This window comes from Camelus ferus, chromosome 19 (genome assembly GCF_009834535.1).
Source record: "Camelus ferus isolate YT-003-E chromosome 19, BCGSAC_Cfer_1.0, whole genome shotgun sequence".
NCBI lineage: Eukaryota > Metazoa > Chordata > Mammalia > Artiodactyla > Camelidae > Camelus > Camelus ferus.
Genome location: NC_045714.1, coordinates 42,469,232 through 42,479,470, shown reverse-complemented (window position 1 = coordinate 42,479,470; position 10,239 = coordinate 42,469,232). Strand labels below are relative to the sequence as shown.

The window sequence follows — 10,239 nt, the reverse complement described above, 5'->3', positions numbered from 1 at the left end:
CCGCCCCGCGCCCTAGAGTTCCTTGACGGAACGTCCGCGCGGCCGGCCACGAGCCCCACCTCCAGGATCCGCGGAAAAGCTGGGACTTTCGAATTGAGTCGGCCTAAGCCTTCCTGGCTTGGCTGCTAGCTTCCTGGGTGACCTTGGTAAATTCTTTCCCCAATGAGCCCATTTTCTGCTTTGTCAAAGGGAATAGCCACCTTGCAGGATTTTCGAGATTACGTAAAATGACTTTGTGAGGCACCTAGCTCTCAAAAGTCCCTTCCTCGGGGGCAGCTTTCCCTGACCTCCACTCCCTACCCCCAACACCACCTCCGAGGCTGGACGGGGCCCTCATATCAATAGTGCCCACATTTGTAATTTTTCATTTGCTTGAACGACTATTTGATTATTGTCCGGCTCTTTGAATATGAACTCCGTGAGAGCAGGTCGCGTTCCTCCTCACACCCCTGCGTCCAGTTCGTGCCTAATACAGCAGGAGCTCAAAAAATGCCGGCTCTCCCTTCCGCCCAGCCTATTCCCCGGGCGGAGCGGCAGCGGGCTCAATACTTCCAATGGCCAGCAGAGGGCAGGCGATGACCAGCTTTCCAGCCCAGCTGAGCCTCTTTTCCGCCCGCAGGCGCCGCGAGAGGAACAGGTGAGCCCAGGTGGGCGCACGTCTGAAGGATCCGTGTGGGCCCGCAAGCAGCCGGCGAGGCTCCGGCAGAAGAGCGTTTTTTCCCGCTGGATCTGTGGTTCTCGGCTTGCCCTGGATCAAAGAGTTCTCCGACAACCTGTGAGGATGTATTGGCGCCCGCAAAGAAGATGCCCTGAGAAGGGTCAGGAGGTGAGAGAGTTTACTGTAAAGAGGGAGGGAACCCAGAAAAAGCTTGGCGGTAGGGGGTTCAATGGCAAAGAGCAAGGCTTAGAAAGTACTGGGTGATGGGGAGTGTGAGAGATGGCCACTGTTAGCCTGACTGGATGATAGGACCTGGTTGGAAGTGGCTGGTCTCAATTGTCTTTGCTCTAGCAAAAGTCATTTGGTGTCAGTCCTGAACCCAGACAGTGTCTGGCTGGTATCTCAGAAGAACCCTGATGGGCGCAGAGCTCCTATTAGAAGCAGAGCTATCTCAAGGTGGCCAGAGGGCAGCACCATGCCACAAACATGTCTGTGGAAGCATTAGATATAACACTGTATTCAACAGTCAAACACTGGCAACATCAGGAATCCTTCCAGGGAGTCTGAGAAGGAAGGAAGGGAGGGAGGGAGAAGGGGGGAGGGAGGGGCGGTCAGGGGTTATGCCTACAAATGCCACAGTAACTCCACCTCTTTGAGCCTCAGTTACCTCATCTGCAAGATGGAGATAAAATCCACCCAGCAGGATTGTATTGTGAGGATTAAACAGGATGAACTAAATCAGTGGTTCTCAACTTTGGCTGCAAATAGAAATCACTGTGCTCTTGGCCAATACTGAGGCCTCGGCTATTGAAATTGGAAAACAAAACAAACAAAAACCTCTCCAGGTGATTGTAATATGCACCCAAGGCTGAGAACTATGGAGCCAAATAAAATGCTGGACATGGCACAGGGCACATGCCAGGCGTTCAACCATGATTATCACTTTTTTTTTAAGATAGAGCACAAATTGTTTTCATTATTCTTTGTTAGACAGAAAAAAAAAACTTGATATAAAGACTGTTGCAGAAATTGGATTTCCGACAGGCTTGTTTCTGGAACGATAAATCGTCTGGGATTTGATGACGGTGGGGATGGGGAAGGCAAACTCTGGTGCTGTGACTTGTCCTAACACCCAACTGAGATGAACGAGGCCAGGACCACCCTGTTCTCACTTGAGGTTTATATCACCATCTCCGAGGTGTCTTTCTTGTGTGCGGGCAGCATGGGTGCTTGCGTTTGCTCACTTCTGGGGATGAAGGCAATGTTCTCCTCTCCCTGGGTTCCCTGACTAGGTGGGCCTATACCACTGGCAGCTGTTTGTTTCTTGAGTGACCCATCAGTGCAGGTGGCGCTTCCTGCTTTCCTGGACCTGGTAGCCACGTGTGCTTTGTTAAGTTGCAAGACCCAATGATTATTTACTGTGCCCTACTGCTTTCTGGCTGGATGAACCCGGCGTGAAGTGAGAGGACCGCTCACCCAGGCCTGAAGCCGTGACCACTTGTCATGGGCAGGAGTGGCTCCTTGACCACTCCTAGTGGCCCTGTTGAAGGTGGGAAGGGAGGCAGAGGAACCTGCCCTGGCTCCCTCCAGGATGCAGGCTTGAGTGGCAGGCAATTAATGTCTGGTCAGATTTAGCAAATAGAAATAAAGGATGACCATCAGATCTACCCATCCAGGAGGGATGACTCCAGTGTCTTTTTTAAAAAATTGAAGTATAGTTGATTTACAGTATTGTGTGATTTACAGTATTACAGTATAGTTCTGGGTGTACAGCAAAGTGATAATTTAAGAAATTATTTGCTATATTTGAATGCATTGAGAGAGGATGCTGGCAAAAAGTTTGGAGCTGAGCTGTGATAGGTACTCAGAAAATTAAACAAAAAGGAAAAGAGCTAGACAACGATGACTCCAGGAAAAAAGGAAAGGAAATGAAATTAGAGTATATTACATGGTTGTCTGCAAATAAAGTCTATATAGTTATAAGAAATAAAGGATGCCCAATTAAATTTGAATTTCAGATGAATAACAAAAGGTTTTTTTAGTATAAGTATGTCCCCTGCCATACTGGGGACATACTTACACTAAAAAAATCATTTATTGGTATCTGAAATTCAAATTTAACTAGATAGAATTTATTTTTATATGTTAAAATCTGGCAACCTTATGACTGGCCCAACAGCCAAGGAGTACCCAGCACATGAGGTTTGCTACTGGCAACAGCCTTGTGCTTAATGTTGCCACATTCAGCTTCCACCTGTCCCTGCCATGCTCCAGAACTGTGTGTGGCTCCCAGCTGCTTCCAGAGCACAACTTGGACTCCCTGGCTGCTGTGCTGGGCCTTGCCCTTCTGCCAGCCCAGCTGCCCTGCTTGGTCCCTTTCCCACCTCTGTTCCTGTTCCTGTTTTCCCTGCCTGGCATGTCTCCTGCCTACTCTGAGTAGCAACAGGAAACACTTAGTGAGCACCTACTGGGTGCAGGCAACATGCTGAGTTTCTCATTTGCATTGTCTCATTTGTTTGGCACAAAAACCTAGTACAGTGGGGACAGCCATTGTCCTATTTTACCAATGAAGAAACGGGTGCTCTAAGGTGTGATTCATAAAGCGTGGTCCCTGGGCCAGCAGCTGCAACATCACCCGGAAACTTGTTAGAAATGCATGCTCTCAGGCCCTACTCCAGACCCGCTGAATCAGAAACTCTGGAGGTGGGGCCCAGCAATCTGTATTTTAATAAGCTCCTCCCTCGCCCCTGCACCCAAGTGTTCCTGATGCCAACCCTGGCTTGAGACTTGCTGCTATGTGAGATGAAGTGACCCAGGAGCCTCCCATCCAGGCAGAGGTATAGAGGATGGCAGAGGAGCACCAGGTCAGGTGTTAGGATCATTCTGAGCCCTGTGCCTGGGGCAGGCACTGGAGATGCACTGGCCAGGTAGGTGGAGGGGGAGGGTAGGAAGAAGGAAAAGGAGAACAGACAGGCAGGCAGACAGTTGTGATGTACGGTGACCAGGGCACAGGTGGGCCAAGCCCAGGAGCCCATAGCAGGATGGGAGGCTCAAGGAAGGCTTTCCCGAGTAGATATCTGTATAAGCCTGAAAAAGATGTTGCAATTAATTAGATGAAGAAGGGTGGGAACAGTGTCCCAGGTGTACTGACTAGTTTATACAAAGCCCTTGCGGAGCTACCTGGGGATAGTTCAGTCTGGAAGAGGGAAGGCGAGGCAAGGAGAGTGCAGGGCGAGGGAGGAATTGTGTCAGGTCCTCTGCCCTCAAAGCAAAGGAGGAAGCTTTGATGGCTATTGAGATAAAGCTCTCTGGCTTCCAGGTGGACCGAGCACTAGGGAACATTCAGTCGGGGACGGAGAGGCGGGTATCGGGGAGAGGGGAGGGGTGAGGAGAAACCCAAGTAGATGGCAGGCCTCTCCCCGCCCCTGGGTTCAGGCTGCTTCTGCCCTCCAAGGTATCTGCAGACACTCACCCCTCAGTCACAGCACTGGGCAGGTGGCGATTGGTTCCAAGGCTGGAGTTGCAGCATCCAAGGCCGGCTTCTTCCTGAGGTGGGGCTGGGAAGCGACCCGACCCCACCCACGATTCCCACCCTAACTACCCCCCGTGGCCCCGACCTCTGCCGCCAGCCCGGCCCCTGGTCCCCGCCCCCCATCCCCCAACGCGCCCCACCCCCCACCCCGTTGCCGGCTGATGGAAGGCAGGCTCTGGGCTGCCGACCTGGGTTGCTTTACCCTTCCGTGTGCCCCTACCCTGCTGATGTGGCTAAGGCTGCCGTGCTACCGGGGCCTCTTCCAGCCTTTCAGGGACAGGCCCTGGATGTGGTCAGGGATCCCGGTTGCTGTCCCAGACTCCTGCCAGTCTAGCCATTGGTGCCAGCTGAGGACTGACCTGGCCTGGCCAGGTTGCCTGGCAATGCGGGCTGTGGCTGGGCAGTTCCTGCCTCCAACTACCCCTCCTGGAAAAACATCAGTTTGACCGAACCTTTTGGAACCCGTTTGCAATTTCTAGTCTAGGGAAGAAAACTGAAAGATCATTAACCACTGTATGAAGCGGGGCTTTCTGGGTGTTCTAAAGTCCCCACAGGACTTACCAACTGTCCCGTGGCTGAACCTTCAGCAAGGGGACCTCCTAGTCTTCTTTTTATTTAGATACACTTTCTGCCCCCACCTCCTCCATCTAGCATCCAGGGTCATATCTCATTATGCTTTGCAATTCAAGGAAGGTCTAGCATGAATGTTCAAAATATTTAAATTTTGTTCATAAATAGAATGATAATAGATGTTCAGAAATACTGTTTAGAGATCAGTTGATGCTGGGCCTTGAATTACATATAGATGGTGATATATAGGAGGGGCAGGGGCAGTCTAAGTGGGTGGAAGTGTTGAGTGAAGCCATGGATTCTGGAGAAAGCGAGGACAAGGAGGTGGCCTATCCGGCCTTGAAGATGGGGAAAACCAAGGGCATTGAGGAGCCACTTATGGCTGCTGACCAGGAGAGTGACACAGCATTACCAGTCACCGAGCCGAGCCTTTGTAAATGCTATAGTGCTGTTCTGCCCACCTTGTCCTCTCTACCTGGGCAGTGCTTCCCTCCCCCATCCATGTAGTTAATGCCAACTCATGTTTTAGATTCTGGCTCCATTTTCCTTTCTCAGGGAGGTCTTCAGTGGCAGATATATGCTAAAGTAACTCCCTGTGTCCCCACCTCCTGATACTCATGCCTTTGTGTAATCCCTTCCTCTCCACTATGAGTAGGGCCTGTGATGTGCTTTTAACCAACAGAATATGGCAAAGATGATGGACTGTCACTTCCAAGATTATATTATATCATATAACTAGCAGACTAGCTCTGGAGACTCCCCTTGCTGACTCAATGAAGTAAACAGCCATGTTAGGGACGCACACATAGCAAGGAGCTATGAGTGGTCTCTAGGAGCTGTGGCAGCCTCCAGTTGACAGCCAGCAAGAAGCCACGGTCCTCAGTCCTATAGCCACAAGGAAATGACTCTTGCCAAAAACCTGTGGGGGCTTGGAAGTGATTCCTCTCTAGTTGAGCCTCCAGATGAGAATGCAGCACAGCTGTCACCTTGATTGTAACCTTGTGAGTCCCTAAGCAGACGACCCAGCTAAGCCTAGACTTGGGACTCACAGAAACGGAGATAATAAATATATGTTGTTCAAGGGTCTAAGGTGGCAGTGACTTATTACAGAGCAATCACTAATTAATACACCTTACATAGGCTCTCATAACATCATGTGCCTTTTCATCTTACTCTTCTATGTGACACTTTATTTATAGATACCATTTGATGAATGCTGTGTCTTCATGAGCATACTTTTTGCTCATCCTTGTATCCCCAGAGCCTCACTGTGTGCCTGGCACTTGGAGGAAGACCCATAATAAGTATTAGTTGCATGTGTGAGTAAGTGAACGCTCTTATTTAATCTTTACTCAACCTGGTGAAGTGGGAACCATTGTCACACATGAAGAAAAGGAAACCAATTATTAATGTGTACTCAAAAGTAAATGGAACAACATGTTACTGTCTTATACTAAATAAAGTTTTGGTCATGCATGCCAAAAATATCCTAATTTTTCATATGACTAAAGAATAAATGATTTGGGAGCCAAGTGTAGATTGCATGGTATGACATCCTTCATGGAACAGTGCATTTTGTAAAAAAAAAAAAAAACAAAAAAAACACAACCATCCAAAATAGTTTCTGGGCTTCTTTGGTTTTTCCAAAGCCTTCTCACAACCCTTTCTTGAATCATTCTTCCAAAATTCCTGCCCTGCCACGGTCCCTTTCTAATACTTTCTAACCTCATCTTCTAATGCCATGGGTGCCTCCACCTGTCCTCCAATGTCACCCTCATCGACTTCACACATCCTATGTCTTTGGTAAATTTGCAGTTTCACTTTGTACTTAACTTGCTCTGGACCCTCAGAGGTCAAAGCCATCTGACAGTGGGAGGCCATTAAAGCCAGAGTTAATTCTCGTTAGATCTCTGCTCAGGACCCTCCAGTGGTTCCCACACTCCTCACCACACCCCGACCCCCACTCAGTCTGCAGCCCCCACGGTCACCTCCTTGTGAATTTCAGGCACATCAGTCACGCTCGCCTTGCCCTGGAGGTTTCTGCTCAGAAGGCTCTTGCCCCAGATCCCCTCATGACCCAACCTCTTACCCACCTCAGGCCTACTCAGATGACACATTTCTACTTTGACCACCCCACCCACTTTTCCCTCTTCTGCTCTTTTCCAGTACCACTCACCACCCACTCACATGCCATATCATTTACTTATTTCTAATATTTGATATTTATCTGTCCCCTCCCATGAGAATGTAGGCCCCATGAAGTCAAGACATTTGTTCTGTCTTCACTGATACATCCCAAGAATAGGGTCTGGCACAGTCTCCAGTAAAGAAGAGTGTCCACATCTTTGATGACCTTGCCTCTGCCTTGAAGTCTCCATCCCTTGCTTCTGGCCTATCTCCCCCTGGCATCTCTCCCCAGTACTCTGGACCCTGCGCAGATGATATGATGTGTTGCTGGTATCTGCCTGACTCAGTAGGGCCTTCCTAGGGCGCTGGTATTTTGACCTTGCTGTGTCTCTGCCAAGTCTCCCGCTGGTGTGAAATGCTAAATTCCAGACTTTTAAATTTCTTTAAGGGTGAGAGAGTTAAAGAGGAAGGAACAAAGAGATGATGCGGCAAGCCATGGGAGAGGGTGGAAGGGAGAAGACAGTCACAGATTTTCCTGGGGTCCCCACCCAGTCAGCTTTCCAAGAGCCTTGAGGAGCAGCCAGCCGTGAGTGAGGGCTATGTGCCACGTATTCTGAGCCGGGGGCCACATATCTGACCTGGGGGCCACGTGGCAGAAGCAGTGTCCCATTGAGTCATGGGACACACAGCCACAGTGCTTTGTAAAGTTTGGTACGTGGAGTATTTTTGTTTTTTACAGCCCAGCTGTCTGTGTAATGACTTCCTTCCCTCGGCCTTGTTCACCGAGGTGTCCCTGGGCGACCAGCTGAGTCACCACATTCCTTGCAGCTTAAAACACTGGCCCAAGCACAGGGGCCCGGTTCCTTCATGGAGGTGGGACCTTTGAAGGCAGCCAGGGAGTGCCGTGGAAAGGCAGACTACAGAGCTCCCACCTCTGACCTGCACCTCTCCCCAAAAACATGATTTCAAAAACAAGTGAAAATAGAAATTCCATCTGTTAAACACTAGGGAATGGCCCCAGCCATGTGCCTTAGACTGAAGTATTATTTGTCAGCAACCATAAAGTCAATACCAAATTGAGTGGGGGCGGGGTGGGGGTGGCACCAGGAACTGACGTCCGTGCCCTCGGTCTGTTGCAGTGGGAAGGGTGAGAAATCCAAGCGAAGAGGCTGGGAGGAATGGAAACTTGCTCAGTGTTTCTGTAAAATAAGCAGGCAGTTTTCAGTAAAATGAAATAGGCATTGGGTACATGGTTCAGCAATCTTACTCTGTGAAATATATTTTAAAGCAAGTTTGCTCAGATCCTTAAGAAGACAGGGAAGAGGTTATTTATGACAGCCTTGTTCATGGCCTAGATGGGCAGGAGGCAGGGGGAGTGATGAAGGCATGAGTTAGTGAACCACGATGACTGCGTACCCTGAAATTCTGCACAGCCTTGAGAAACGACCCGTTAGATGCACACACAACAACGTGGATGGAACTTATAGTGTCAAGTGGGGGAAACAGTAAAAGAGATTTAAAGCACAAGACTGTCCCATTTTTACTGAGGTATGAGTGAGGTACAATAAACCACATATATTTCAAGTGTACAATTTGAGTTTTAACATGTGTCGACACCCCTGAAACCATCACCAAAATCAAGCTAATGAGCATATCCAGCTCCCCGCAAAGTATGAAGTAGACCTATATGGATTAAAGTGGACAGATGTTTAACATCCCTTAAGTTTAAAAAAAATTCAACTGCGTGTAATATAATCCCTTAGTTATAATAACAACAAAAAAAGTTTAGATACCCTGAAAAAATCTGGAAGAACATATACCAGTCTAAATTATGTTCGTTATTGGAAATCTTGCAAAAACTGCATGGCCCCATTGCACCTTGCACCCCAGAAATTGCCCATACCTGTTATTCCATGTCATGGTCTCCAGGTTTCCAATGGAGGTTTCACTCACTAGAAATTTGTCATTATGGCCTCCTAACTTCGAGTGACTTCATTAAAATGTCACCGAGGCCATCACAATGGACTTGGACAGAAGGGGTGCCTTCTGTATGTCGTCTTCTAAAGCTGTGTATTGTTTTCCCTTACACGTTTAAATCCGTAATCCAACAGAAATTGGTTTTGTTGTTTCTTGAATAAATGAAGTTAAATTGGAATAACAGATCCCATGTATATACCCATTCATTCAAGAAATGTTTATTGAGTTTCTTCTGTGTGTCACGCCTTGTTTATTGTTTTACTTTTTATATTTAGGTCCATAATCCATCATGAGCTGGCTTTTTTTTTTTTTAGGAGTTGGCTTTTGAGTATGGTGTGAGATAGGATTCCAATGTCGTTTTCCCATATGAATATTAACTTAACGCAATACTCCTTATACAAAAGTACACTGTTCTGCAATGCTTTCTTTATCATTAAACTATTTTTGAAGTATCTCTCTTCTGTCCATTGGTTTTTGTCTACTCTTGCACAATACTATACTGTCTTAATTATTAGAGCTTTATTATGTCTTATTAACTGATAGATTAAATCTTCCCACCTTGTACTCCTTCAAGAGTACCTTAGCTGTCATTGGCTTTCTCCAGTTTAACATAAATTTTATATTAGAATCATCTTGTCAGCTTCCATATGAAAGTCAACAGGATTGCTTTGAATCCATAGAGAGAGAATGATAGCTTTATGTACTGAGTCTCCCAATCTGTTAGCGTGGTGTTTCTCTGCATTATTCATTTGTTCTTTAATATCTACTAAAGTGTTTGTGGTTTCCTCCATGGAGGTTTTCCATGTCTTTTGTAAGATCCACCTGTAGGTACGTGGTTTTGGGGTTTTTTGGGGTTTTTTTGCTATTTTTTTCTGACAATTAAAAACATTTTTTTTCTGACATTTGATGGAATATAGAAATAAGGTTGATTTTTGTATATTGATTTTGCAACCCAGAAGAGGGCCTGCATCAGAACCAAACCATGTTGGCACCCTGATCTCAGACTTCCAGCTTCCAGAACTGTGAGAAATAAATTTCTATTGTTTATAAGCTACCTAGTTTGTGGTATTTTGTTATAGCAGCCGGATTAAGAGAGTCACTTATTAGTTCTAAAATTTATTTGAGGTTCCTTAGGATTTTCTAGCTATACAATCATGTCATTTTTGAATAAAGATAGTTTTGATTTTTCTTTCCTGTCTTTATAACTTTTTTTTTCTTTCCTTATTGCTCTGGCTAAGACATCTAGTAAAATGCTAATTAGGGGTGGTGTTAGCTGATATCCTTGCTCTATTCCTGACTGTAGGAAGGAACATGTTCAACATTATACCATTAAGGATGATGTTAGCTCTAGGGTTTTTTTCCTACATATCCTATA

The 10,239-nt window shown here is 46.9% G+C and overlaps 1 long non-coding RNA gene across 1 annotated transcript; it reads left to right on the top strand.

Annotated features, from left to right (window-relative positions):
* The first annotated feature begins 17 nt into the window (after positions 1–17).
* LOC116658018 lies at positions 18–7,876 on the top strand. The gene is made up of 3 exons (XR_004313241.1): positions 18–146; positions 620–826; positions 5,960–7,876. It is a non-coding gene; the product is annotated as an uncharacterized LOC116658018 (long non-coding RNA).
* Positions 7,877–10,239: the final 2,363 nt, after the last annotated feature.